We start from the raw sequence: 27271 nt of genomic DNA on the forward strand, positions 1-27271 counted from the left end.
CAGGTCTCTGGGATTCCAATAGCTCAGCCATAAACGAGGTGCTAGGACCTCTTTAAATCCCCTTGGTTTATAGGTTGGCAGTGAAGGGCGCAAGCGCTCAATGTCGTGTGAGACGTGGACACTAGGGGGCGCTGCCGGCCAGGAGGAAGCGAGAATTTCCCCCAAGCTCTTTCTACAAAGCGTCCACACCCGTTAAAAGTGGTTGTGGTAACACTACAGATTTCTGAATCTGAGAGAGCCAGCAAGTTGGGTCTGATAGATATCCATCTGGTTAACATAGGAAACTGAAAACAAAACAAAACAAAACAACATAGGGCACTGAAATATGTGAGATATTTGACCAACTTGACTCCTTTAACCGCAATCCCCTCCCCCCAGCACCAGATCAGATCACTACCCAGAGGTGACATTTGTTTCTAAATCATTTTCCCAAAGGAATCAGTGTTTGCTTGGTCGGTTGGTTCTGCTTTTAATTTAACAAGGAAGCAAGCTGGAGCCTCTTCTTTGACTGTATAGATTTAAAGTACTAGTTTTCTCATTCTTATTACTGTGGGTAATCCATAACACTGACTACAATTATTTCCGTCTTAATTATGTAGGCTTTCAGATGTTTTCAGTTCCGTCTGATTCACTTCAAGAAACAGCGACGCTCCGGGTCGCTCGGGTGGGTGGCCCAGTCAGTTAAGCGTGGGAATTTGGCTCCGGTCTTGATCTCCTGGTCCATGAGTTCGAGCCCCCCATCGGGCTTTGTGCTGACAGCTCAGAGCCTGGAGCCTGCTTCAGATTCTGTGTCTCCCTCTCTCTTGGACCCTCCCTCGTTCATGCTCTGTCTCTCTCTGTCTCAAAAATAAATAAAATAAAACATTAAAAAAAATTTTTTTTAAATAAAAAAAAAAAAGAGAGAGAGATGAATCCAATATGCAACCATAACTCAGGTAGTAAGTGATACATGCCTCAAAAGTGATACAAGTTAAGTGCTGTGGAGCCCAGAGGAAGGTGAGACTTGCCACCCCAAATGTCCACACGGCCCTCCCTTCACTCCTCAGAGCCTCTGCCCCCTTGTCAGACAGGGCCTTCCCAGGCCACCGTGCTTGCCACTGGCCTCTCCCTTGCGTCACTGTTTCTATTTGTCAGTCTGTGTCTTGTCCGTCTCCCCACACTGGGGCGTGGGCTCCACGAGAGCAAAGACTGGTGAGGATAGCTGGGCCTCTCCCGAGACCCTGGTTGTGCTTCCTGGGACATGCCCAGACTTAGGAAGGTGATTCGACCACAGAGCTCAAGAGCGAAGAAAAAAAGAAAGAGAACAGCCCATGCACCCTTGGACTCAGCCAGCGCGTCCTGGGAAGGTGTACTAAGGACGCAATCTCCGGGTCTGCTGCTCCGGCTGCGGGGGGGGGGGGGGGGGGAGGAGACCACTGCAGCACCTCCAGGCAGCACTGCGAGAGCAGAGGCCAAACAGCAATTTAGGCGCAACCCCACGAGTCAGGGACTGCTCTACACCCCCAAGGGCATACGGCCCTTTTATTCATCTAGAAGTCAGAATGTGACCCCAGGTCCTCTGACTGCAGGTGCATGCTCTGAATCCATCCAGAGGCTCTGCCTCTGAGGCACACGGGGCCTGGGACATGGGGGTGGCGCATGTGAACTGTACGGATGACATGTGGACAGAAAGCATTTTGTGTCATCTAGAACAGAGGTCTAACTGCCTTCCTGGTCTCCCAGGCCTTTGGTTCAGTTCACAAAAGTGCATCAGTGAACGACCCTGTGCGAGCTTCAAATAATCATTTTCTCTTGGGAGTGGGGGCGTGATGAGGCACCGACGGACATACAGGAGGGGTACAGTACACCTTAGTTATCACAGCTTGACCACTTGTCAGCTCTGTGAGTCTGGGGAAATTACAAAGCCTCTCTGAGCCTCCACTTTCTCATGTGTTACAGTTAGCAGGAACCACATAGTAGCTGCTCAACAAACATTACTTTCCCAAGGATAACCATCATGGCATAATTTCAACTAGTAAAAACTTGTAAACAACTTGATGTCCAACAAGACAGAGATGATGCCCTTGAACCTGGTAGTCTTAGACACTGGAAGAGTCTAAAACCATTAAGTTTTTTTAATTTATGTTTATTTATTTTTGAGAGGGGGGGTGGGGAGCAGGGGAGGGGCAGCGAGAGAGGGAGACACAGAATCTGAAGCGGGCTCCAGAATCTGAGCTGTCAGCACAGAGCTCAAGGTGGGGCTTGAATTCACAGACCGCAAGATCATGACCTGAGCTGAAGTCGGATGCCCAACCGACTGAGCCACCCAGGTGCCCTGAGTCTAAAACCATTAAAAAAGTATATTTAAAAATACACTAAAAAATGCAGTAAAAAAAAAAAAAATTCTGAGTACAAAAACTGTATGTAGACTTGATCTGAAACCTATCCTGAAGGAAATACTCCCAAATGTTAGGTGCTTCTATATGGGTGATAGAAAACCAGGATGACAAGCGTCTTCATTATACTTTTTCATATTTTCTAAATGTTCCAACAAGGAGTTTGCTTTTTTTTTTTTTTTCACAATTAAGCAACACATTATTTACAAAGTTAGCTTCCTTTCATTTTATACCGTATTGGTTAAAGCTTTAGCACAAACAGCAGGAGCAGAAACCGAGGGATCAGAGGAAAAGGTGCTCACTTTCAGCGGCATTCATTGAGCATCTGCTAGGTTTCAGGCACTGTGTAGAGTGTTGACTGTGCCAACTGAGTTAGGTCTCAAAGAGCTGGTCCCTGCAGGGCAGACAAGTCAAGTGAATGGCATGTGCAAAGGCCCTGGGGTGTGAAAGAGCAGGCATGTCAAACAGCAAGCAGGGCCTGTGGGGGAGAGGAAAGAATGTGGCCGAGAGATGGGCGGGCTGGAATGCCTCTGGGGTTCCTATCAGTTGGATCAAGGGGTTCAGACTGCATACTGAGGGCCCTGGGGCTCTTTTTTTTTTTTTTTTCATTTAAAAAATGTTATTGATTCATGTATAGTTGTAAGGAAGAATACAGAGAGATGCCTGGTACACTTTGCCCAGTTTCCCCCAACAGTGACATTTTGCAAAACCATAGCACAATATCACAACCAGGGTATCGACATTGACCCAATGTTATTCAGATTTTCCCAGTTTTACTTGTACGTGCACGCACCTGCACTTATTAAGTTCCGTGCAATTTTATCACCTGTGTAGGTTCCTGTATCCACCACCACAGTCAAGATCCCCAACAATTCCAGCACCACAGGGACTCCTGCTGCCCTTTGATAACCACACCCAGCTCCCTCCTGCTCCCTCCTCTCCAGCCCAACCGGCCAGGGGACTGATTGGAGGAGGGGGAGGGTTAGGAGGAGGGGCCTGCAGAGACCCCATTTCTTCCAGGCAGAGCTCACAGGGGTTGGCGTGGGCTGTGAGTTAGGGACTAAGTTTGGGGGCCAGCATGCTAAGTTAGCCTGGCCACGGGAAGTGTCTAGAGGGCCAAGGAGGGGATGTCCTGGAGACCAGTGGATTTACAAATCCACAGTGAAGAGAGAGGTCGGAGCTGGAGGGGAATTTGGGAGTCACCACCTGTCACTGCTGGTGCTGTGGGTTTGCTAAGGAGGGAGGAAGGCAAGACGATTGCCACCCTTCATGTGACAGACTGCTGTAGTCTGTCCCTTCTGGGTACTGCCTGCCCAGAGGCCGAGGGACGGATGCCTTGTTTTACAGCTGGCTGCCTCCTGTCTGGCCAAGCCTTTCTCTTGCTTAAGGAGCCCTGGGAAACCGCACAGAGGGCTCCCCCTACGTGTAGGACGCCCTCACTTTGCCCCCAGTGTGAGCCTCAGAGCCAGGCATGGAATGTCCCTCTGCAAAATATGCACCCCTTAGCTGTGTCCTGTTGGGTTCCCTGAGCGCAGAGCTTGTTAATCCTGGCCCTGCCGTGCGGGGAAGGACCTTAGAGGTCACTGAATCCAAAGCCTTTAATTACAAAGGAGAAAACCAATCCTCAGAGAGGGAGGCTTTGCAAAGGCCATAGATGCAAAGGCCATAGATGATCTGCAGCAAGAAAGGGGGCCGTTTGTTTTCACGTTCAGAATCTGCTTCCCCATAGAGAAGAAACCCAGGCGAGATGCATGGGTTTCGGAACTCCTTTACCGACCAGTTTTTATTGAACGTCTATTATGTGCCGGGCAGCGCTGAGTTCTCTGGAAACCGTGGATCCTAAAGCTGGTGCATAAGGGCATCGAAGGGTTAAATTCCGGGAGCTGCTGAGGGTGGGGGTGGGTAGAGGAATCTCCCCGAGGAAAGGGCCCCCTCTCGAGCTGCTCAGTCTCCGGAAACCTGGGCGCGAAGAGCCTGGGAAGCGCTGCAACCTCTGGCGCGCGGCCTCCCCCGCACAGCCCGCTCGGGCCCGGGGAGGGGCCGCTCTCGAATTACAACAAAAGGGGCCGGAGGCCGGGCCTGCCGCGGTGGCCACCTCCCGGGAAGGGGGTGGGTTCGGGGAGGGGTTTGCCTTCCGACTCGCGTTAAAAGTACCGGGAAAAGCGTAAAGGAGCGACTCCGGCCCGCGGCTTCCTCAACTTGGATCCCGCTTCCTTCAGCGGCCTGAGAAGTCGGCTCGTCCCCTCTGCTCGGGAAAGGGGCGCAGCGGCGACGCGCGCGGAGAGGGGCCACCGTGGAAAGCTGGCCCCAGCCAAGCCAGCGCGGGCCCCTGTTGCCAAGTAAGAGCGCTCCCTGCTCCTCCCCTCTGCACAGCTGTAGGCAGGGAAGCGGGAGCGTCCCGGTGGGTTCCCCGGGGTCCGCTCCCTGCGGAGCTCCCTCTCGGCCGTGCTGCGGGTTCCCCGGACCTGCGTGGCGGGCACTTGGAGCGAAGGCTGCTTGCTCGGAGTGATGCTAGGACCTGCCGGCTAACGGGTGCCCCTTCCGACTCGGGCGGACCGGCCAGCCCCACCTCTCCCTGAGCCGGGCGAGGCTTTGCAGCTGGCGCGCCCCGGGGATCAGGGCGCTGTGTTCCTGGCTTGCCGGGGGCTCCTGCGACCCGGCAGGACGCAGCCCGTCGAGGCTCTGTGGGCCCTAGGTGCGGCGTGGGGCCAGGGTTACCCGGCGTTCTGGCTTTTGAGGGTATGGGAGGCGCGCGGGAGCGGGGAGTGCCCTGGGGTGTCCCCGGACTTTGGGGATACGGAGTGCACAGGGCTGGGGCAGAGCGGATGGGGGCCACCAGGGGTACGCCTGGGTGCTCTATCTCCCACTGTCTCGGAATTGGGTTTTCTCCCCAGCCTGCTACGGCTGAGCGCAGGAGTGCCCTGAGTCCTCTAGGAGGACAGACGCGGTCCGCTCCCAAGGTATTCCCTCCCACGTCGTGCTGGCTTGTCCGGGGACCAGGGAACCTCTCCCGCCGTTATCACAGAGAGACCCTGGAGTAGGAAAGAACTAGCACAAGCTAACCCGAGGGTCGTACATGCAGGGTCACCCCAGTGGTAGAGCAAATCCTAGCCCTGTACGCATCCCACAGGACTCAGTGCGTACAATTTTACGCAGGCGCTTTGGCCACTGCGCGCTGCACACCCTCCCCCCACTCCAAATCTGGGAGTCCTCTAACTGTAGCTGCCTGCTGGAGGTGTCGCTGTAAATCAGCGCCGAGCTAGAAATGATTGGAAGAAACAAGCGAAGACCACCAAAAACCAGCGCGGGTGGGGTGGGGGTGGGAAGCACTGAACTGCTCAAAATGTTAGGAAACCTCAGGTCCAGGTGAGAAGAACGATGTTCACGTAAGTCGGAACATGCCCAAAATTAATTTTGCCCCCTAAAATCTTTGAACTCCGGGGTTCTAAAAATGAGCCCGATCATTTCTTTTTGCAGAGGAGGAAAAGCTCTGAAGCCCAAGGCCAGGGAGCTAGTCAGTGGGGGCTCGAACCCCTTTCCTGTACTCCGGCTCCTCCCTTATGCCACCGCCAGCCTGTCTGTCCAGGAACCCCCAAAGCCCATTTGTCACCTTTGCTGGAACTTTTTAGTTATTTATGGTGTATTCTGTACTTAAAATGGTCAGGGATGGGGCTTAGAAGGAAGAGGGAAATGCTCATTTCCCTAGTCAGTACCCAGATGAATGACTGGCTCACTGGACTCTGCCTTAGCTAAATTATTCATCTCCCTCGCCCTCTTGTCCTGTTCCCCTTACTGGTCCCCAGTATCTGCCCCGGAATGACCATTCACTCCCATGGCAAAGTGCATGCCCCCATTTGGCCCTGGGGTTCTTGGGGCCCCAAACAATTGAGCCTCAGTGGGGGGTGTGGGTATGCAAGCGTCTGTGTGTCCCCCTGTAACTTTGTGTTAACAAGTGACTTGGTCTAAGGTGAATAGGATACTTAGGTCTGAAGACAAAGTGTGCACTTGACTTTATAGGCTGGCTGACGTTTGGATGCATGGCAGACAGAAAATTCTGAAAGAGGCTTCCACCTGGGGTCCTGGCCTGCCTTCTCCTGGCCTTTTGCCATGTCCTTGTTCTCTGACCTCTGGATGACCAGTGTGGAAGGGTCTTGTGAAGGAAACAGATCTTCTGTGCTCTGGGGATGAACTTCAGTGAAGCTTTGTGATCCCCCACCCCCCAATTCTGCAATGTTTACTTAAAAATTATCTTGTATTTGTGTGGGGGGGCAGCGCCTAGGTTGCTCAGAGGTTTGAGCCTCTGACTCTTGATTTCAGCTCAGGCCATGATCCCAGGGTCGCAGGATCAAGCTCCATGCCAAGCGTGGAGCCTGCTTAAGATTCTCTCTCTCCCCCTCTGCCCCTCCCCCTCCCACTCAAGCTCTCTCTTGCTAAGATAAAAAAAAATAATAATAAATTTAAAAAATTATTTTGTATTCTGAAAAATTTCATATATGCATAGTAGAGAGAAGGCCTCCATATTTTCTCCCCCAGCTTCAACAGTTCTCAATATTTTGCCATATTTGCTCCTGTCTGTCCTTTTGCTCTTTCTTTCTAAAGCAAATTCCAGATTTCAAATTTGATAATAATTCTGTCCCTATGTATTTCAGTGTGATCTTGAAAAATATTAAATAACCATTATGCCATTGCTATGCCTAAGAAAATTAGCAATAATTCTTTACTATCATCTAATACCCAGCCCATATTAAAAAATTTCCCACTTTTGGGGCACCTGGGTGGCTTAGTTGGTTAAGCATCTGACTTTGGCTCAGGTCGTCATCTCACAGTTCATGAGTTTGAGCCCTACGTCGGGCTGTGTGCCGACAGCTCAGAGCCTGGAGCCCACTTCAGATTCTGTGTCTCCCTCTCTCTCTGCCTCTCCTCCACTCATGCTCTTTCTCTGTCTTTCAAAAATAAATAAACATTAAAAAAATTAAAACAAAACAAAGACAAAAATTTCCCACTTTCCCCCAAAATGCCTTTGTAAAGTTGAGCTGAGTTCTGCTGGTTTTTATAATCTATGTTCATACTGTATGTTATTCCTATCAAACCACTTTTCTATCCACTGTGTCGTTTGGTTATTATAACACTCCACCGAAGAGTAAGATGGGTACTGAATTCATTTTACAGCTGAGCACACTGGCAAACAGATAAGCTGTCCAGGTGGCAAGGCAGGGATTGGCGAAGCCAGGACCTGACCCAGCCTCCTCATTCCTGGGCCACAGTGGCTCTGTTTCTCAGTGCTGCTCATGGGCTATCGGCTGTTCTCTGAAGTGTTCCTCTTGGCTCTGGCTGCATCCTGAGCTTATCATTTCCCGTACATCTGTGATTAGAAATCCGTGTGTAAATATGTAGTAACTGGCCATTTGGTGCTTGCGGTAAATCAGCTGCAAAGTCAGGAAGCCTGGGTTTATTTCCCAGCTTATTGTAGAACCGTATGAAAGTGACTTCCCTCTTGAGGACTCGGGGTGGGCCTCTGTGAACTAGGAAGCAGCATTTCCCCCTAGTCTCTGGCTCCTAGGTCTGGAAGTAGGATGAGCAAATCCGCTGTCGCTGAAATTCTTGGACAAGACCAAGGCACCAAGAAGGAAATCTCACTGAGAACAATTACCCATCATTGATCATTGCCTGAGTAGTTTGGCAGCTAGTGTCTATAGTCGGAGATTCCTAAATTTCATGACAGGGAAGAGACTTCCCTCTGAAGTCCGTCAGTTATGGACAGCTTTGTTTATTCTGCCTTGGTCTGATGAGGATATAGAACACCAGAATTTTTTACTTTCAGCATTTTCATTACTTGTGCTTATTTGCTTGGAAGTGGGGTGATAAATCATTTCTACATCTTATTAGTAAGACTCATGAATTGGAATTCTTCCTTGGCTGGCCGTGTGGGAAAATGGAATCTCTTATTTCTTGACTCCTAGATTTTCTGCTCTTACATTCATTGCCCTGAAATAGACATTGAATGAACACACCTTCCATAAAACAGGCAGTCAGGGACAGAGAAACTGGTTACTCAATCCCATTATTCAAACTGTAGAAACTCAAAGGGGCAAACCATTAACCTTGAATCACCTTGTCTTCCGGCAGCCATAAATTCTCTTCCCCCTTAGCTAATAGGCTGTCTCCGTGGGAGCAGAATTTCTAGGTGATGCCACATCAGCTGTGACAGTTGCTTCTTTCCTTATAGCTTTGGGAGCATTAGGGAGTAGAGTCCCCCACTCCTGGAGCTGCTTGGATTCAGAACAGCTTGTGATTATTGTTCATTCCCCTCTGGAAAATGGTCTTAGTGATCTGTCCCTGTGGCTGTGTCACATAAACCCAGCTGCACCGTGGACCCTGAATGGGCCACGAGGCCTCAGATGAAGTGGCCGCAGGCTGCCCCGCCCCAGACCCCCCCGGAACCAGCAGAACTGGCAACCGTGGGCCAGGACTGGGAGGGCCAAGCAGATTGCATAGACATGCACCTGCAGCCATGCACGGCTTATCTTCTGCTCTCCAGCCATGTCTAGTTTCGAAGCGAGTCTTCAGACCTTCTTATTTTAGTAATTCCAGCGGTGCTCCTGCTGTTGTGCATGGCGCATGCTTGGCAGGGAACCCAACCTGGCCAGGTGTGCTGGCCGCTCCTGCCCGCCACGTGTGTCTGAGAATTCTTTTGGCACAGGACCATCCCTTCAGAATAGCCACTTATTCCAGGGTGATAAGAGCGTGATGGTGACAATTTAGATAAGATTTCTGTCCGGAGTTCAAAAAAAATCTTTGGCACTTCTCTTGGCAAAAACGACATACCCAGGTAAGTGATATGTGGCAAGTCCGGGGGTGCAGTGAGAACAGACTCAACAGATAATGAGGATGTAATTAGGACCACAGTTAGTCATTTCTTCTTACCCAAGGCTTTTGATGCCTTCGTGTGGAATACCTCCAACTTCATACTGTAATATCGCATGCGAATGATGAGACATTTTTCAAGTTGTTTCATTGTCAGAATCTGTTAGACAAGCAGACCCGTGGAGGTTTTGTGCAAGCTGCCATATGCCCTCCTTGATGTGTCCCCAACACAATGCTTAGAGTATCTTCTGGGAAAATGATGCTGCTTGCCTGAAAAGCATACGCCTAATGAGAACATTATGTGGATGACTTGTGAACAGCTTACTCTGCTCCGTTTCTTGTCACTGCCTTTGAACTTGAATCCATGAACTCCCCCACCCCCAGCCTTGTCCTGGAGCACCAAAGAGTAGCGGGATAAACATAGCACGGCTTTCCAGAGTGACAGCGTGATCCTAAGATCTAGTAAGAAAGATCTTTTCCTGTCTTCCTAAATCAAATACAAATATAAAATTGAGTGCATTTTTAAAGTCAACTTCCTCCCCCACCCCCCACCAAGAATAGTACATGTAGGTGAAATGGCACCAATTCTAAGCATACACATGTATACGCTTTTGGTTTTGTTTTTATTGTGATAAAATATCCACAACTTGAAACTCACCATTGTAACCATTTTTAAGTGTGGGGCTCAGTGGCTTTAGGCACATTCACATTGTTGTGTGACGTCACCACCATCCACCTCTGGAACTTTTCTGTCTTCCCAAACTGAAACTCTATCCCTATTAAATACTACCCCCCTATTCCCTACCCCCCGCCCCCACCTCCCAGCCTCCTGGAAACCATCATTCTACTTTCTGTCTCTATGAATTTGACAACTCTGGGTTCCTCATGTAAGTGGAATCATATGGTACTTGGTCTTTTGGTGACTGGCTTATTTCACTTAACATCTATGTCGTCAAGTTTCATCCATGTTGCAGCATGTCAGTTTCCTTCCTTTTTAAGGGAATAGTATTCCTTTGTATGGACATACCACATTTTGTTTACCCGTTCGTTCATCAGTGGTCACTTGAGTTGCTTCCGCCTTCTGATTGTTGGGAATAGTGCTGCTGTGAGCATGGGTGTACAGCTACCTGTTCTGGATGTATTTTTACAAAATGAACATGTCCGCGTAACTACCGCCTAGACCAAGACTAGAACATTACCTGGAGCACACGGTAAAGCAAGAGGTTTCAGTTACATCTCATGCCTGCATGCGGCTGCTTTAGCTACACCTCGGGGTCTTGGGATTGGACGCTCGTTTTCTCTTCGCGAGGCAGTTTGCAAGAGATGTTTGAAAGACACAAACATCGAGATTCGTTGTGAGATTTAAGCCACTTATTTCCTTAAAATATCTGGGGAAGGTAGTACAGCATATTTGGCGTTTGCAGCTGTATTAACACATGACCACTAAGTATGGTCCCTCCAGGCTCTGCCTGGAAGAAGGGGACTCACATCCACCTGAAGAACGGCCCTTTTATCAGCTTCTGCTGCAGCATGAGTTTTCAGCCTTGGGGGAAAATTTCGTGGCCATGTACTGCTTTCCTGTCTTATTTTCCTTCCTTCTTCCTTTCCTTCTCTTCCCACCTGGTCCTCTCTCTTCCTTCTTAACTAAAACGACTTATTAGTGGCCTTCTATGTGCCAGACACTCTGCCAGTCATTGTAGGAGACACAAAAATGAGTAAGACATGGTATTTGACACATGTATTTAAAATAAAATCGTCGGTAGGGGCGCCTGGGTGGCTCAGTCGGTTGAGCGTCTGACTTCGGCTCAGGTCATGATCTCACAGTCTGTGGGTTCGAGCCCCATGTCGGGCTCTGTGCTGACAGCTCAGAGCCTGGAGCCTGTTTCAGATTCTGTGTCTCCCTCTTTCTCTGACCCTCCCCTGTTCATGCTGTCTCTCTGTCTCAAAAATAAATAAACGTTAAAAAAAATTTTATAAAATAAAATCGTCGGTCAAGAATATTCTGATGGCCGGCCGCCAACCCCTTAGTGCCCACCTAGTGCCAATGGCAGCCTTAGAGCATAGCCAAAGAATTTGTGGACCTTGGGCTTGTTGCAACACGTGAAGAGAGGAAGATTATCCACCGGGTTGCCTAGAATTGCTCTAGCATGCCCATAACCAAGTGGTAAGAATAATTTCTTTAAAACACTTTTCAGCTAGGGGTATCTGGCTGGCCGAGTCAGTAGAGCACTGACTCTTGAGTTTGAGCCCCTTGTTGGGTGTAGAGATTACTTAAAATAAAATGAAATAAAGTAAAATAAAAAACTTTAAGCTGCCTTGAATTCAGGTGCTCTGTTTGAGAGCCTTCTTCTAAAAATGATGTTTAGAAACATTTTAATGATGAGGACAAAAACACTAAAATTTACACATCAGTGAAACCCTGTGGGGTCTCTCATCCTTTCCAGAAAACCGGGCACTCTTGATTTTCTTGACTTGATATTCCCCAGCTGTTTTTCCGTCCCCACAGCTCACAAAGCCAGGCCCATCTCTCCACCCCACAATCATGCCAGTTACACCAACATCGTGACATTACCCAGCAGCGAGAGAGTTGCTCGTCTCCTAATTGGCCTCCTTTCCTTTGGTCGTAACCCCCACCAAGCCCTCCTTCATGCAATAGCCACAGTGATCTTTCCAGAGCAGGGGTGGTAAACTTTTCCTCTAAGGACGGATAGCAAACATTTTGGATGTCACAGTCCATATGCTCTGTGTTGTTATTGGTCCACACTCTGTTTTAGTGGGAGAGCAGCCACAGATAGCAAGTAAAGAACTCATTATGGCTGTGTTCCAATAAAGTTTCATTTCCAGAAGCGGTATTTATAGATTTGGCCCGTGGGCTGCAGTTTGCTGACTCCTGCTCTAGATCACAAATCTGTCCCCATCCCCCCCCCCCCGGCCCTGCCCTGCCCCACCCCGCCCCTGCTTTACTGTCCATTGGCTCCTTATCCCCAAAAGGAAAACTCAGCATTTCTTAGCATGACGTTCAAGTTCCCTCTCTGCCGGCCCTCTGCTTGTCATCTCTCCCACCTCTCATCATCCCCACCCCGCAGTGCCTCTGCTTTTCATCTTGCTATCTGCACCACACACGGCTTCCAAAAGACCCTTTGTTATTTCAGACCAGCCCTACCTGCTGCCTGGGATGATCTCCCCACCCCCAACCTGTCAAATTCAAACTTGCCTCCACAACCTGCTCAGTGTCAATGTCTAAGGCTTTTCCTGTTCCTCATCCTCAGGTGTGATCACCGCCTCCTCCTTTCACTCCTGTATCTCGTTCTGTACTGTTCCTGCTTCTGTAAGTATTGTGTGCACTCCTTGAGCGCAGAACCCACGTCAAAGTCATCTTTGAATTCCCAGTGCCTAATACAGTGTTTATCATGTAGCGGCTACTTCATAAATATATACTCTTAACACAAGTGTCATTTAAGTCCATTTTTTAACAGCTTAGTTGAGATGTAATTTACATACTATATAATTCACCCATTTAAAGTGTTCGAGTCAATGGATATTAGTATAACCACAGATATGTACAACCATCACCACAGTCCATTTTAGAGCATTTCATTACCGGAAAGAGAAACTTGTGTCCCTTACCTGTCACCTCCTTCTCTTCCCCCACCCTACCCTCACTCCCCACGCCCACTCCTGCTAATCTGCTTCCTGCTTAGATGTGCCCAATTCTGGATATTTCGTATAAATGGAATCAAACATAAGGCTTCTTTCACTTTACATGTTTCCAGGCCTTATTTATGTTGTGGCACGTAAGCATACTCCATACCTTATTATGGCCAAATAATATACCACTGTATGGATATGCCACATTTTGTTTATGCGTTCATTGCTTTTTTTTTTAAGTTTATTTATTTTGAGAGAGACAGCGTGAGTGGGGGAAGGACAGAGAGAGAGGGAGAGAGAGCATCCCAAGCAAGCTCTGCACTGCCAGCTGCACAGCCCAGTGTGGGGCTCAAACCCACAAACAGCGAGATCATGGCTTGAGCCAAAACCCAGAGTCAGAGGCTCAAACGACTGAGCCACCCAGGCGCTATCTGTTCATTGTTGGGGGACATTTGGATTGTTTCCATCTTTTAGCTATTACGAATAGTGCTGCCATAAACATTTGTATACGAACTTTTGTTTGAACATCTGTTTTTAATTCTTAGGTATATAAATAGGAGTGGAATTGCTGGGTTGTATGGTAATTCTATGTTTACCTTTTTGAGGAATTGCCAAACTGTTTTTCACAACGGCTGTACCATTTTACATTACCACCAGCAATGTATGGGGGTTCCAATTTCTCTGCATCTTCACTAACACCTACCTTTTCCCCCTTAAAAGAAATGTATAGGGGCGCCTGGGTGGCTCAGTCGGTTAAGCGTCTGACTTCAGCTTAGGTCCTGACCTCTCGGTCTGTGAGTTCAAGCCCCGTGTCGGGCTCTGTGCTGACAACTCAGAGCCTGGAGCCGGCTTCAGATTCTGCGTCTCCTTCTCTCTCTGACCCTCCCCTCTACTCGCACTCTGTCTCTCTCTCTCTCAAAAGTAAATAAACATTAAAAAAATTTTTTTTCAAACATTGTATAGCCCTCCTAGTGTATGCAAAGTGGTATTTCATTGAGGTTGTGATTTGCTTTTTCCCTGGTGATTAATGATGTTGAGCATCTTTTCAGGTGTTCATTGGGCATTTGCATATCTTCTTTGGGGAAATTCTGTTCAAGTCCGGTGCCCATTTTTAAATTAGGTGGCTTATTCTTATTGAATTGTAGGAGTTTTTTTTAATGTTATTTATTTTCAGACAGAGAAAGTGTGTGTGTGTGTGTGTGTGAGAGAGAGAGAGAGAGAGAGAGAGAGAGAGAGCAGGGGAGGGGGACAGAGAGATAGAGATAAAGAGAGAGAGAGAGTCCCAAGCAGACTCCTCACTGTCAGCACAGAGCCTGATGCAGGGCTTGATTTCACAAACCATGAGATCATGACCTGAGCCAAAATCAAGAGTCAGGTACTTAACTGACTGAGCCACCCAGGCACCCCAAATTGTAGGAGTTTTTATGTGTTCTTTTCAGACACTTTCAGACACTTTTCAGATCTATGATTTACAGATATTTTCTCCCATTCTGTGAATTGTCTTTTCACCTTGTTGATAGTGTCTCCTTGTTTCTCAGACATCACATGTACTCAGCATTTATACTATAATGGATTCGGGGGATACAGAGATTATGTGCCCTCAAGGGGATTCACAGGTTTGAAAGGGAGATAGACATGTAAATAGTACAATAAATACTTGATCACTATGCCTTTTTTCCTACCCATACTACTGCTGCCCTGGTTCATGAAACATCCGATAGTGCCTTTTGATGCACTTTAAATTTTGATGAAGTCCAATATACATATTTTTAATTTGTTGCCTGTGCTTTTGGTGTCATATTTGAGAAACCATTGCCAAATCCAAAGTCAGGAAGATTTACCCCTACGTTTTCTTCTATGAGTTTTGTAGTTTAGCTTTTATATGCAGATGTTTGATCCATTTTGGATTAATTTTTGTAAATAGTGTGGAGGAGGAGTCCAGCGTCTTTCGCTTATGTGTGGCTACCCAGTTATGCCAGCACCATTCTTTTTACAAAGACTGGCCTTTCCCCATTGAATTGTCTGGATACTCGTGTCCAAATCAATTACTGATAAATATATGAGTTTATTACTGGACTCTCAGTTATATTCCACTGATCTGTGTGTCTGTCCTGTGCCAGTACCACACTGTCTTAATAACTGTTGCTTTGTGTTAACCTTTTGCCCTTTTGAAATTGGAAAGTGTGAGTCTTCCCACTGGGTTCTCCTTTCTCAGAATTGTCTTGGCTATTCTGGATCCCTTACAATTCCACATAAATTTGAGAATCAATTTTTCAATTTCCATGAAAAAGTCAGTTGGGATTCTAATAGAGATTTTGATGAATTCGTAGATTAATGTGTATTCTCATCTTAATGACATTAAGTCTTCCAATCCATGAACACAGGATGTTTTTCCATGTATGTAGATCTTTAATATCTTTGAAAAATGTGTAGCTTTCTGAAGATAAATTCTGCATGTCGTTTGTTAAATTTGTTTCTAAAATTATATTAAAAATTTTTTTCAACATTTATTTATTTTTGAGAGACAGAAAAAGTGAGAAAGAGAGAGAGAATGAGCAGGGGAGGGGCAGAGAGAGAAGGAGACACAGAATCTGAAGGAGGCTTCAGGCTCTGAGCTGTTAGCATTGAGCCCAATGCAGGGCTTGAACCCATGAACCACGCGATCATGACCTGAGCCAAAGTCAGATACTTAACTGACTAAGCCACCCAGGGGCCCCTAAATATTTTATTCTTTCTGATGCCATTGTAATGGAATTCGTTTTGTCATTTCCTTTTTGGATTGTTCTTTGAAAGTGAATAGAAACAGTTAACTTTTGTATATTGACCTTGTATCCTATAACCTTGCTGAACTCTTATCAGTTCTAATAGTCTTTTAGTAGATTCCTGAAGACTTTCTATAAATACATGTGGGTAGATTCCTAAACATAGAGTAACAGGTGTTCAGGAGGTAGATATATGGTATCCTAGAATAAAGAACAGCAGGACCAAAGTCAGGGAAGTGTGGAAGCAGGTATCTTCTGGGGACCACATGCACTCAGGTCAGTGTGGCTAAACCTACGGTTGTGGGTTGAAGCTAGTATGTGTCATGCTAAAGAAAGTGGAGGCATCCTGTAGCCACCAGTGGGAGCCGTGCCATGGCTGGAAATGCAGTGAGAATATTAGAATCATTCTTAGGAAGCCCCGAAAAGACTTGTGATCAGCACCACTGACACTGATCAGGTCCAAAGGTAGCTGAGAAAGTCTGCCTCCCCCAGGAAGAGCAAGAACTTGTAGGTCTGTGTGTATATGCCACTACTCTGCAGATGCCATTATCTCCAGGAATGATCATCAGTGACACAGCACCAGCTGGCATTGTGCAGCTGAGCCCCGCCAGCGTTGGTGATGTGGCGGTCAGTGCCTGCTATTACTCACCGGGCTTCTGGAAGGAAGCCACTGCTTCTAATGGACAGCAGAATCCCAGATCACAGGCTCTTAACAAAGTTGAGAACGGCACTCCTACCCCCTCCTCTGTGTAGCCAGACATTTCCAGACAAGGCAAAGATGTGGCTGCTCCCTCCTTTGCTGGGCCCCCTGGGTCTAGTTCTCGTCTGAGGGGCTCAGGCCTGAAGAACTGACTGTTGACTGAGGTTTCATCACTTGGATGAGGGCTTGGCCTGGAAACTAGTGGGGACACAGAAAGTGTAGATAGCCAAAAGTGAGTCCTGCTAAGACTAGCCCTACCTGAGGCACAAGGAAAGCTGACCAGTACCTCCGTGGCCACTCTTGAGGAGGCATCTCTTTGAAAAACTGGTTTGTATACTCCCTCTAGCCCAGAATTCCCTCCACTTCCCACCCAGTATACTCCTCTTAAGAGCATGGCCAAGCCCCTCCCCACCTGTCTCTGCCTGGACCAGTGCTCCATGGATTTGCATGCAGTGGGTCTCATCCCTAACTACACTTCCTGCCCTAAAAACACGACTTGTTGGCAGTGATTGGATTGCACACCCTCCTGGCTCTGGCTTCTGTTTTCCTCCCCCTAAAGTGGTGCAGAAACTCAGACGAGTTTGGCCACTGATTGTAGCTCTGGGAAACAGTGTGTTTGGGGGGTGTGTACAGAGGAGGGGAGGTGGGGGGATGGTTAAAACCTGTTACCTAAGTGGTGTGTTAGGAGTGGTCCGTGGGTGAAGTGAAGCCCCTCCTTGGATTTTTCCAGGTTCTTGCTGATTTTATAATTATAATAGTTGCCACTCATTGAGCATTGCTATGAGCCAGTCATTCTACTGGGCCCTTGATACTTCTTTTTTTTTTTGTAATTTTTTTTTTTTTTTTTTTTTTTTACTTTTGAGAGAGATACAGAGCATGAGTGGGGGAAAGGCAAAGAGAGAGGCAGACACAGAATCCGAAACAGGTTCCAGGCTCTGAGCTGTCAGCACAGAGCCCAACGTGGGGCTTGAACCCACAAGCTGTGAGATCATGACCTGAGCCAAAGTCCAAAAGTCCAGTGCTTAACCAACTGAGCCACCCAGGCGCCCTGGGCCCTTGATACTTCTTATGTGACTCACTAAGATGGTAAGACCCTTCTCTAGTTGCAGAAGCCAGATCTGAATCTTGACCACTCTCAGATGCCAACACTGTGTTCTTTCAATTGTTGTAGGTTATCCTGGAGTCAGACTAGGCCTTCATTTTTTTAGGGCCACGGATTGGTTAATTTGAATCCAATGGGCATCTTTGCATCACTCTGTTCCCACCGCCATTACAATGGTATTGCCTTCAAACAGCAGCACTGATTTTTGGGTTTTCTCTGCCTTTCTTTATGGACTATGTGCTGTAGAGATAAAATGTGTCTCTTATAGACGCTATACGTATTTGGCTTTCCCTTTCTGATCCAGTCTGACAGTCTCCATTAGGCACACTTTTAAGAGTCTGAAATTGTACCTTCAGCCTCCCCAAGAAGCAGCCTGGTTAAAATGAGATTCCATCCAGAGCCAGAGATGGACTGTGGGGAACCCTAGTTGATCACAACAAATTATGCCCGACAAAGGCCTCTTTCTGAAGGCTGAAAAAAAAAAATTCAGCTTTATATGCTTACCTTCTCACCATTTCCCGGTGCCCTGAACATTCCTGCTCTGTGGCCAGAAATAGACAGGGCTGAAGTGGAATCTTTGGCCAGGGGCCAAATGGACCAGCCCCGGCCAAGCCTGGTGTCAAAGTCTGCATTCTTGTCTGAGGTGGTTCAGAAAGGCCCCATCATCCCCCACCGCTGCCCTCATTCTCTGAGCACACCCCCCTCACCAAAGGCAGCCTTCTTCCACAAAGGAATGTGTTCCATGTGGGGCCAGAAGCAGCACCCGGACCACAGCTGGGGTAGCCTCCCCGCGGTGTGCTCTGGGCCATGAATGAGAACCATTCATCAGTCCTGCTGATCCAGCAGGAATCCCTAGCAGTGAGGGTCTGATGAAGGAGACAGCCCCCACCCCACCTCTTGACCCCATATCTGAATGCTGACATCTGGCAGAGACATTAAGTGGAGCGTTCTGTCTGGGTGAAAGAATCCCACTGGGTTCTGTGCTCCCCTGTTCAGCGAACGCTGAGCAAGTGCCCTTTGCATCGTGGGCCACTGCTCATGGCTGGGGAGTGGTGCCATTGTTTATGCGACGAAGCAGGAAGGCCCGCTACTGGGAGCTCCGGAGCACAAGATGTGGAGCAAGGGCTGCGAGGAACGAATCATTTCCCTACCTCAGAAGGGCCTAGAAATGGCAGGGCCAGTCATGGAAAGCTGGAACCCAAGGGAGGCCTGCTTGAGGAGGGCCTCAGACAGTCGTGTTGGTGGGTGGGAAGAAGGGAAACGGTTAAGAGGATCAGCTTGTAGAAGAGCAGTGCTTTTTGCTAAATGCACGCCGTGCAAACAGCAAATGGTGTTTACAGTGTGTTTTCCCCCCTCGTCTGTGCATGCCTTTGTTACTGACTAGGAATCAGCTGGGTCACGTGGGGCATTTTTTGACTGGGCGCCACGGAGTGAGGTGTCGGTGGTAAGGGGCCGTGGTCTATCATATTGTTTAAGGCTACCCTAGGCCAGTCAATAGCCACTTTTCCGAAAAAGTTTTTAGGCAGGCAGGTTCTCTAGCACAGAATGCCCCTTTCAAGGGAGGTGATGGAGTGATTCAGATGGGACCGCTTCTGGGGGAAGGAAAACGTTTGAAAGCCCCAAGGAAATCTTGAGACTCAGGGTTTCTTTTTAGAGTCGGCCTTTCATACTCTTTGCTAGGCAAAATGATTCAGCTGTTGAATAGTAGCCTAAGAAAAGGACCCTGGAAATTCCACTTTTACATTTCCTCTTTTGCCTTTTGGAGCCCTGTTGGGTTCAAGTTAGGTAAAGGATTTTCAAATATTCATCCATTATGAGAACAATGCCACTGTTGGAGTCATAGCATTGGATGACATAAACCCTATTTAAAAGTCTTATTTGCAGACACTATAGACAGACTCCCTGGAGCCCACCCTCCCATTGAACTTCGCACGATTTAGCACCCCACCTAGCTTATCCAGCACATGTGAAGACACCTATTGATTGAGGTAACTAAGCTTTTCTCCAAATCATATATTCTCTGGAGCAAATGTGTATTTCTAGTTTTCAAATAAGTTGTTCCAAGAGCTGGATCCAGGAGGAACTACCTAAGCTCATCCTTGGGAGTTCCCAGTTCCCCAGATAACACTTGGGGAAACCTGAAGATCAAAATTAAGCACAACCACTTGCATAATACAGCTTAGCATCTTGTGGTTGGCACTTGAATTGCCCGACCCAAGTCTAGCAGGCTCCACCTATTTGAACCAAAATATTTTACCTGACATTTTTGACCACCTACTGTGGATCAGGAACATAAGAAGTACGACCTTTGATTTTTTTTTTAATTTTTTTTTTAACATTTATTTATTTTCGAGACAGAGAAAGAGCAGGAACAGGGGAGGGTCAGAGAAAGAGGGAGACACAGAATCTGAAACAGGCTCCAGGCTCTGAGCTGTCAGCACAGAGCCCGACACAGGGCTCGAACCCACGGACCGCGGGATCATGACCTGAGCCGAAGTCGGACGCCTAACTGACTGAGCCACCCAGGCGCCCCCGACCTTTGATTTTTGTAACAATCCTGAAAAGCAGGTGTTTCTTGCTTTCCCTTTAAAAAGTTGCTTTTAAGTAGATACCGTTTCCATTTGACAGATGAACTACGGAGACTTAGACAATCTAAGTGTGCCTGAGGTCACAGAGCGAGTAGTGGAAATGAGATTTGAACCCAGGTCTGCGTGCCTCTAAACCGCTTCCTGACAGTAGACAGGTGGCAGCGGGTCCAGCCTGTTCTTCATGGGGGAGGAGTGTGCGGCTTTCTGAATGGCTCACTGCTTATAGAGGGTGCTCACGGCCCTTGAAGAAAGTGAGCTGATGCTGCCTGATGTTTGTCAGGAATGCCTGGGACCTTCAATCCCAGTGATGTGAAGGAATTCTTCCCATATCCCTCCCAGATACTCCCTGGAGTAGAATACCTCTTCTTGGCGTAGCTTACCCTACTATCGACCGAGTGAAAGTTGTATCCTCCAGGGGACTGAATTGAATGTGAGAATGTCCTCAACTGCTTAGCCAGGAGCCCAGCGAGAACATATTGGGAAAAATCATTTAGCACGTTCTGATAAGCCACAGTCACAGCCAGCTTTCTTCTGGCACGCACTGCCTCTCATTCATGTTAATCAAACACTGCAGTCCATGGGCATCTTGCCTTGAACCCTCTGACGATGGCCCACTCCCGATCTAAACTGTGTGAATAATTAAGACCATCTGCTGCAGTAGTTCCCAGACTTCAGTCAGATGAGGTTTTAACAATACTCTCCAAGGTGAGCTTTCGCCTTGTGAACTTTCCTCAGCATGCCTGGAGAGGGTCGCTGAAACCCTCCTGGGCTTGCTTTTTGGTATGTGTGAACGAGCTGCAGGTAGGTTCTGCTGACCCAGTTGGCTTGTGTTCAGGGTAGAAGGTGTCCCTGGGATTAAACATGGCCGTGGATGACCTGGGAGGTCTTCAAAGGTGAATGCTGAATAGATCTTCCTGTTGTCTAAAAACTCCCCCAGCTGTGGGATCAGATACTACATTTGGCCAGAGGTCTCCACCATTTTTCTGATGTCTTTAGTAGAATAAAAATCTCTGACCAAGGACTGAGAGAGCAGGTGTGAAGAGGAGGAATGTGTCTTTCATCAGTCCAAATGTCATCAAATGTCCAGAAAGGTAAAGGGAGAATTGACCATATTTGTTTATGATTAGGTGCCAGAGAAGGTAAGAGACATGGTGCTCTGCTGTTTGTTTTATTCAAATTAAAATTCAAGCTTTGCTTTTATTTTTCACCATTGGGAACCTAATACATCTTTTTAAAAAAATTTTTTTAATGTTTATTTTATTTTTGAGAGAGAATGACAGAGCACAAGTGGAGGGGGGAGCAGAGAAAGAGGGAGACACAGAATCTGAAGCAGGCTCCAGGCTGTGAGCTGTCAGCACAGAGCATGATGTGGGGCTCAAACTCGAGATCATGACCTGAGCTGAAGTTGGACACTTAACCGACTGAGCCACCCAGATGCCCGGAGCCTAGTACCTTTCTTAGGGAAGCTCAAAGCAGTCTTCTTAAGCAAATTGGTTACTGGGCAAGGCTGGGTATACCAGAGTGTGCTTTTCTCAGTCACAGGGATAAGAATGACTCATGAATAAACGTCTCAGTTCTGGTATCTGGATGCCTGGATGCAAATCCCAGCTCGATCACCTTTTAGCTATGTGACCTTAGGAAAATCACGTAGCCTTTTGTCCCTCAGTTTTTCCTCAGGGAGATAGGAATGCTTATAATACTCTCAGAGGGCTGCCTGGAGCTGTGCCGTCCAATATGGCGGCCACCATCAAGTGGGGCCACCAAGCACCTGAAATGTACTTGTCCGCGTTGAGATGTGCTGTGCATGTAAAGTACCCACCAGATCTCAAAGACTTAGTAGAAGAAAGGGATGTAAAGTATCTCATTAATAGTTGTATACATACATATTTTTTAAATGTTTATTTATTTTTGAGAGAGAGAGCACGAGCGGGGAGGGGCAGAGAGAGAGGGAGACACAGAATGCAAAGCAGGCTCCAGGCTCTGAGGTGTCAGCACAGAGCCCAACATGGGGCTTGAACTCATGACTGTGACATCATGACCTGAGCTGAAGTCAGATGCTTAACCGGCTGAGCCACCCAGGCGCCCCTAATAATTGTATATTGATTACATACTGGAACAATAATATTTGGGACATAAGATATAATATCATTAACATTAATTTCATCCATTTCATTTTACTTTTTTAATGTGGCTACTAGAAAAATTTAAATCCCATATGTGGCTCGCATTGTGTTTCTATTGGGAAGCTCTGGTCTAGAGAATTAAATTGGTTCATACCTGTAAAGCACTTTTTATACAGTAATAGATACAGAATGAGTACAAGAAGTAAATAAATACAGGGTTCTTTTTTTTAAATCCAGCTTTCTCTTTAACAGAGTCTTACCTTAAAAATGCCAGCCCGTGTAGTGTCCAGGTTGCTGAATAAAAGCAGAAGTCATACTTTTGGAAGAAGGGGGGGGGGTGCAAATGAATACATAAAACAGGCAGAGAGCAAGAAAGCGTATATGTCCCCGGGTGGGGGAACTAGTGGGGAATTGCTCACCATCATCTTTGCACAACAAAATGACCCGACCCCGAAGGTAGAGCACATCTGCCTCTCGGCACCTTCCACTATAACGTTACGTTCAAGAGGAAGGCTCTGGAGCTGTCCCATAAGCCTTCACTCTGCCTTCCTTCCTGAAGCTGGCATCTATTTGGAAATGGCCTCAGAGAGGGAATGGAATGTGCGTGGCTTCCATGGCACACTCAAAGCAAGAGATGATGCCCAGCCCCCTCCAGCTTCCTGAGCATAGCTTAACGGTGTTGTAGGAGGTAAGCCGAGAAGGCAGAAGTCACTGGAGCAGGCTTCTCAGAGCAGGTGGGTCTTTTTTTTTTTTTTAATGTTTTTATTTATTTTTGAGACAGAGAGAGACCGAGCATGAGCAAGGGAGGGGCAGAGAGAGAGGGAGACTCAGAATCCGAAGCAGGCTCCAGGCTCTGAGCTGTCAGCACAGAGCCCGACGCGGGGCTCGAACCCACAGACTGTGAGATCATGACCTAAGCCGAAGTTGGATGCTCAACCGAGCCACCCAGGCGCCCCTCAGAGGAAGTGGGTCTTGATGAGCTGCCATTCCCCATGGGTCTGCCGTGTGGGTCCCGTAGACACAACCGTTCTCCCCTCTGGGTGTCAGCATTGCTCACTGCCTCAGACATTCACAGGCCCTGAGCGTGTCGGGTCCAGCATGTGGGTAGGGGCTCATCCTTTGAGGGCAAACAGGTGTGTACAGGGGGTTGGCACATTTTCCAGGAAATCAGATGTGATGGGTTGGTACTATGCCTTACTCTGCGTCTCTTAGAGCCCATCTTACAGCCCAAGACTTTCGTCTAGATACTAAGCATTGATTATCTGTGGGGGCGAGATTTTATTATCCCAAGGCGTCTTCATCCCCCATAAATCACCCCGTCTGCCTACCACCTTCACTACACAGAGTGAACTTCAGAGGTAAGCAGGCACCTACGTCAGCTGATCTGAAAGGCACAGGAAGGTCCACCTACTCATGAAAAACCCGTTGCCCTTACTTCTAACACGGTGCAATATGTAAAATTCGACTACTGGAATTCATATCTAGGAGTTCTTTGTTACAACGTAAAAGTCCTTAGAGCAATAATTAATTTATTCTTTAATGTGTTAAATTCCTAAATACGATCATTTCATGAGGAATGAATTTATCACCTTGCTTTTCAATGCACCTAGATCAGAAGAAAAAGGCAGTTTGGGTAGGGGTGAAGATGTGAGGAGGAATTTATATTTATTCACTCAATAACTATTTGCTGAGTACTGTAGGTACTCAAATCAAGGGGTACTGAGCTGGCAGGAAGGCAAGAAGAAAACTAATGTGCATGAGTCTATGCTGTATGCTAGGAATTTTTACATGATTTCATTTAATCTACACACACACACACACACACACACACACACACACACACATCTCATTGCATTTTATAGATAAAAGAAATGAAGACCAAGAGTTTAATGGATTGGCCCATGGTCCATGGTTAGTAGTTGGCAGAGCCTTTTCTTGGCCTTGGGTGTCTTGGCCCATTGGGTGCCTTGGTGTCCAATTCTATCTATCTGAGATGCCTTTGTCTGTCCCAGGCTCTAAATTTTGGCTCTAAGAACTTGGTTCTTAGTCAGGCTCTAAGTTCTTGGTTTTTCAGTCAGGCTCTAAGTTCTTGGCTGAGGTCAGCTTGCAGAGGATCTGGAAGCATCCTGCTGGACCCCAGGATGCAGCCAGGGACCATGACAAGACCTCAGGTTCTCAGTCTCTTCTGTAACCTGAGTCCCTGCCACCCCTAGCCTCCAGTCCCTCATCTGTGCCATGAAGAGGGTGGGCTGGGACAGGGAAGGCAAGCAGATGTCGATTTGCATGTCAGATTCAACCAGCTAATGGTGGCTATCTAGGGTGTCTGGGAGCAAGACGTAAGAGGCAAGAGTGCTGGCACGGGTTTGTGATGACTGCCACAGGACGGGGCGGGAGAAGGGCGGCACGCCTGCTGGGCGTTTGCCATCCTGGGCACTGGATGAATAATCTTAAGAACTTTCTGGTTCTAAGATTGTATGAATCCACTGAGGTCCCAAATGGCCTAGGCGAGAAGACAGTTGGTATGGGTTGAACTGTGTCCCTTACCTTGCTGCTCTGGTCAGTCTTTCTGGGGGCTAATCCCTCCCTCTCTGAACCCGGATCCTGATTCTGCTGCTGAAGTGGTGCTTCCTCCCTGGATCTCTCACTATCACCAACTGATGCTCTGCTACTGAGCCCACCCCGAACACGTGTTCCACGACCCCTCCGTGTGCGCATCTACTCCGTGCCACAGCTGCTCCAGCCACATCCGCTGATCTGATCGGATGGCCATCTGATGCTTGACATGCCTCTCCGCGGTGATTTAAAAACAACCTCTATGCTAGGATCATAGGTCAAAACGCTATTCAAGTAAAGTGGCTGGGAGGGGACCTTTGACTCCCTCATCTTCCACTGTGTAGGTCCTCTTGCCTCCCGGCGGCCCCTCCTCTCGTATCTATTGGCACCACTGGTTCCCCAGAACGTCTGGTTGAGTATCTTGGAATCAGAACACAAAGGTCCAAACCCTGCCTTCACCACCTCCGAGCGCTATTGATTTGGGGACGCTTTACTTTTAGAGCCTGAATTTCCACTTTTGATTATGGAAATAACCTTACTTGCTGACTCTGAATTCCCCTCCTGCTCTGAAGATCTGCCCATCCATCCTTTTCCAGCCCCTTCTAAAAACTGTGTTCGGAAGCCACCTCTTTCTGTCCCTGCACAGATTGCTTATTTCCACACCTATTGCTCTAGTCACATCATATGCTCTAGTCCAGACTACTCCACGTTTTCTTTTCCTAATTCTTCTTCCCAGCCCTGCTCAAGGCCTTCCTCCTCCCCTAGCCTCTCCTGACCTTTGTACTGAAGTGGGAGGAGTCCTGGACTTGGGAACCAGGAGATATAAATTATCCGCTGCGCTTGCTCCCTTAGCCAGGTGACCCCCGACATGGCCTTCCCCTTTCAAATGGCCCTGCATGCTCCTTTCTGGCAAAAAACTTCTCTGATTTTGTTCGAACTCACACAGACCTCTTGTATCCATACATCCATAACTCTTTTTTTAATGTTTATTTTTGAGAGAGAGAAAGAGCATGAGGGGTAGAGAGAGAAGGAGACACAAAATCCGAAGCAGGCTCCGGGCTCAGAGCTATCAGCACAGGGCCCAGCGCAGGGCTCCAACCCACGAACTGTGAGATCATGAACTCAGCTGAAAGTCGGATGCTTAACCAACTGAGCCACCCAGATGACCCCCTAAACCCATAAGTCTTAATGCTCCCATAGTCTGGGCCCAACTATTTAAAACTTGAGTACATTCTCTTCTTATAATTCTCGCATTCCAGAGAGATGGGACCAGCCCAAGAGACAATGGGAGAAAAATGAGAACAGAATTTACATTCTAGGTGGGGAGATAGGACCAATCCCACAAGAATGTGAGCACCTTCCGTTTCTTAGGTCTCTCCCACAGCAGCTAGCTCCATACTGGGTACAAAATGGGTGCTCAACACTGGGTGTTATATGCAAGCTATGGATCACGGGAATCTACCCCCCAAACCAAGAGCACACTGTATACACTGTATATTAGCCAACTTGACAATAAATTATATTTAAAAAAATAAATAGGTGCTCAGTTAAATACTCAGTAAGAATGATAGTACTTTTCATTTATACAGATTCTGTGAACTGAAAGGAGCCGAATAAGGAGGTAGGGCACAGGAACTAGGAGGTCATACAGACTGTCCCTCCCTTCTTGCAAGAACAGAAGGGACGGGGTGTTTTTCTGCACTCTAACTTATCGTCACCTCCTCTGAGAGGATAAATCCACAGAGGGAGCTTTACTGTACCAAAGTTCAGTCCCAAACCCTGCAATTGTTCAGTTGAAAAAAAATGACATTTTCCCCTGCTCTAATGATCCTTTCTGGAAGGAGCATGTATGCAATACAAGTCATTATTTACGGTAATGGCAGAAAGTTGAGGGAGTCTTTCTTGTTTGAGGTTTGGCCGCTGTCGGTCGCCCCTCCCCTCTATTCCCACAGCAGAAAATTCACACAAGGCACCCACAGCAGATGAGAGCCGTCGCTTTGTAAGAGAAAGCCAGGACTGGGGAAGGCAGCTTGGGCCACGATGGGGCTCCCACCTCCCAGGGAAAAGTGAGCATGACCTAATGCGGTTTTCCTCTGCTTTGCCCCTGTTTTCATTGGCTGAATATATTTTCTCACAGGTCCGAACGATGTATATATTTTACAGAGAGAAACACCGAAGAAGGGGAAATGGTTTGCTAGGGGTAACAGAGCACTCCCACTGTGCCAACCCAGCTATAACCTCCCTCAGACGTCTGCCCCATGGCAGGTCTGTTGTTTACAAGTAAAACTGCGACACTTACCCACCATCTGCGAGGCCTGCGGTTTGCCTGGCCTCTTCTGCACCGCCCCCCACCCCCACCCCACCTTCCAGGAATGAGGATGGGTCTACCCTGAGCCAGCTGTACCCTGTCCTTATACAAATCTTTTAAAATAAGGGACTAACGTATGCCAGGGACCGCGCTAAGCCTGGGGGCCGGGTCGAGTGCCAGATCACCCACGCGGGCGCGAGCAGAAAGGGGACACCCGCTCCCACGGAGCCTGGCACTGCCCTGCCCAA

General features: G+C 47.8%; 1 protein-coding gene across 1 annotated transcript in view; it reads left to right on the forward strand.

The window, feature by feature from the left end:
- Nucleotides 1-4522: 4522 nt before the first annotated feature.
- The window catches only part of LOXL2 (lysyl oxidase like 2), a 93157-nt gene continuing 70408 nt past the window's right edge, over nt 4523-27271 (forward strand). The window contains exon 1 of the mRNA XM_040490264.1: nt 4523-4714. The gene's annotated coding sequence lies outside the window, so the exon portion shown is untranslated. The remainder of the gene's footprint in view (nt 4715-27271) is intronic.

Source organism: Herpailurus yagouaroundi, unplaced genomic scaffold (genome assembly GCF_014898765.1).
Source record: "Herpailurus yagouaroundi ecotype Mexico unplaced genomic scaffold, PumYag 181, whole genome shotgun sequence".
In the NCBI taxonomy this organism is placed as follows: domain Eukaryota; kingdom Metazoa; phylum Chordata; class Mammalia; order Carnivora; family Felidae; genus Herpailurus; species Herpailurus yagouaroundi.